Source organism: Perkinsus marinus (assembly GCF_000006405.1).
Source record: "Perkinsus marinus ATCC 50983 genomic scaffold scf_1104296943968, whole genome shotgun sequence".
Classification (NCBI taxonomy): domain Eukaryota; phylum Perkinsozoa; order Perkinsida; family Perkinsidae; genus Perkinsus; species Perkinsus marinus.
In genome coordinates this window covers 1,442-5,070 of record NW_003211627.1, presented here as the reverse complement: position 1 = coordinate 5,070, position 3,629 = coordinate 1,442, and positions in this window count along the sequence as shown.

Sequence of the window (3,629 nt, the reverse complement as noted above, 5' to 3'; positions counted from 1 at the left end):
TAATCTCGTTATTTCTGGTCTATGCTCGATCTACTTGAGCTCTCTTATTGCTTCGTATCGTCAGTACGTACTTCCATCTTTTCTCTATGTCTAGTGTTGCCAGTCGGACTCGGGCGAAGCGGGCACGTACCTTATCTCCACACCCACATGGAGATTCACAACAACATTCTGTATCTATGCCACCCAGTATGGCGTGTCCGCACAAAGTGATCGTCATTCTTTCAGCAGAGTTTATGCTTGCGTATCGGTGGGATAAACAATTACAGTATGCATGCTCAAGTTGAGTTATTCTCACATGCGAGCTCCAATCATTGTGACCCTTTTAGCCTACTCATGCCCTGCGGCATTTGGTCAGATTTCTCTGCCTTTCAAAGACGGCCTCGTCAGTGGAGTGCAATATGACGGGCAATCACTATACTTTGTGATGGATACTGGCCTCAGTGGAACTTACGTTGTGTACAAGGATTGGTACGAGAAGGCCTACGGAAAAGGTGCCTGCAAGAGTCTATCAAGTGGCTGCTATTCGTGTCCTGGCCCATGTAACCCTTATGCTGGAAGGAAGGACGTTGCTACATTTGCCGATGGCTCGACGATAACCTCAGTCTTGCACGAAGGCACTCTCACAATCGGGAAAAACCATCTCAGAATGCAATTCCGTTTGATAATAGGCTTCTCTCCTGGCCCAAGAATGCCTAACGAGAAGCCGCGGAATTATCTTGGTCTCGCTTTTCGTACTGCAACCAGCCCTCAAACGGTCCCAAGACAACTTTTCCTCAGCAAACTCATCAAGGAATATGCGGTGTCAGTATGCTCCCCTGGCAGTGTTATGTCGTTCACCGGAACTTTGATACTCGGCGATTCGGAAGGGTTATGTCCCACGAAGTCCGCTGTTACTACAATTCCCATGATCCAACCGCATGGAGCCAGTCACTTCGACTCGGAACTCTCTTCTTATGGTTTGGTGAGCTCTACAGGGACGATTTTTACGCAACCGGTGCAGCATGGCTCCGTTATCTACGACACGGGCGTCTTCTCTATTTATACTCCAAAGAATATGTTCGAGACCCTCCTCAACAAGATTGCGTCTTTCTCAGGACCCGGGGTGTACGTCAAGTCCCGCAATGGAGTATGGTTCATAACAGACAAAGGATACAGCTCCTTCCCGACTCTCACATTTTCTGTCGGGGATAATAAGCATCCTTTTGTGATACGGATTCCGCCAAATCAATACGCCATCCAATGTGATGGTAAATGGTGTGTACTTGCACTCATCCCTTACGATGAACCCGAATTTTTACTCGGTCGTCCTTTCTTCTCAACTTATTTTTCATCGTTCAACATGGCCTCGGAAACTGTTGGCATTGCTGAATATGGATCCCCTTGAAATTCCACAGATATCTTCATGCTTTCGAATTTCAAAGCCCCTGGGGATCCCATTATCGGACTTTTCCTTGTCTGATGCTTCTTCTATGTGGTCCGAGCAGTACTATTTCATTGTGAGCCATGCGCCGATAGTAGCTCGAATATTCATTGTGATGATGATTTCTCGAGGCTTGACAACTCTGCTATAGTTGTCGCTTATTCAGACGAGGATTCGTGATTGATCCTGTCTACTTTTCTCTTTCGTATACTCATTATCAGACTTATTGAGAAATAGTCAAGAACTTATGAGATTGCAGCTCGTCACATTTCGAGTATCTTGCGTTCTTCAGGGGCCCTTATTTGGATCTTAATCTTTGGTCTATTCCGTCACTATTACTCCGATATGGATACGAGTCCTAGTAGAGAAAGCGATGTTGGGTTGCACGCGAGTCCGTCGTCGATAGCTTCTAATCGAGAGTCTGCAGGGGAGGAAACCGTGTCGCTACATTCATAGTGCCGCCCAATAGTCGATATGTCCTGTCTAACTTCATTCCGTCATTAATCTCTGAAGGAACGTGTGATGAAGGTATAGTACCTCACGTATCATCATGCGATACTTATCATCACGATGATTCTCTTTTCCTCTCTGTTACTGCCTATGGCGTCTCATGAAGGGGCGACATTTGTCGAAACATTTTACGAAGTCTACGAATGCTCTCGTCGGAAACTTCCTTGAAAGATGTCTCGTGCTCAACTTCATTCTATTGATAGGAAATACAGAATATGGCATGGATTAAGTGTACGTAATGAAGAAGCAATCGATAAAGTTTTCTCGATACTAGCCCAGTGGACTAAGCTCACTCAACACTGTAAGTGGGTCGATGACTCGTGATATAGAAATGATTGTAACCCCATCCGAAAGTCCCCGTGGGCCACGGGCCGTGGCAGCAGTAAAATAAGGACACCCTGTTCTATGAGAATAGACAGCAACGGGTAGCAAGCTCTATGACATTTGTCACTATTGATCGTCATTGTTGTAACTATTGATATGACAATTTCTTCATCATCAGTGATGATTCATCACAGCTCGGAAGGAACAGTATGTTCATGACCTTGACTTGACCTGACTGAGATGTGAACATCGTTCTCTTCTGGGAATTTTCCTGGAAGGCTAGTAGAGCTATGGTGTATCCTTCAAGAGCTTGACGTTGGCAATGCATCACAAGCTGGGAAGGTACCAATTGTCCATGTAAGGAAATCCTGAAATAGCCTACTTCGAAACCGAAGCAAGTAACTTGCTGCAAGTTGAAAACTTGAAATCCGAATGGGTGTGATGAAGTAAAGTTTATGGTAGACTCCAATCACTCTATCTCCAGTATTGGTCATGCCAAGGCTCGTTGGCCAACTTACAGCAGCCTGATGAAACATCAAATAGCTCCGATTAATGAACGACTTTAGCGATCTCTATGTAGAGAATGCCCGAGATGGACAATTTCAGCTGAATGGTACAAATCTCATATAGTTCAGAGCTCAGGTTCGAAAGGATACGAGGCAAAACCTACTACTCTATCCGATATAGAGTGCTATATACGTCAATCACGTCGAATATTTGTTCATATGCCATACTGGCGGTAACCTTCATTTGTGTTGCCGACGGTTAAATGAGTCGCACAATCATTATATGGCGCTGTCACATTTTTCACCTGGGCTAAGGTTTGTATCCCACAGACTTCAGAGCGGTTCACGCGTTCACGGTCAAGGCCACATTACCGTAACTGTTACGCTGGCGCGATTCCTTGTGCTACTCTGATTGTGCTAAGATTCTTAGCCTAAGAATATCAGTGAACCTCGCTGATATCGGCGCTACCTGCTAGATGACGGCGCCGATGCGCAATCTGTGAATGTCACTGCAATTACTGCGTTTAATTAGGCTAAGGTGAATCCACCTCTGGCCAAAGGTCAAATAAGCGGTAACAGTTTTCTCTATTTTTTTGATAAGAATCTTGAAGACATCGTACCACAGCTTCATGGAAAAACCTTTTTTGAACCAATTTGTGCCACCCCCCTTTTGGGACGCGCGAGAATTGCATGCAATAGGGGGTTGCATACATTTTCTGCCATCCACATTCGAGAGCTTTCCTGCAGTATTCCTGCACGTGACACACTTGATATCACCCACGGTATGTTGAAAAAATTGTACGCAACCCCACATTATATACAATCATTGTATGCAAACATTGCATGTGTTACAATGTTTGCCAATGGCA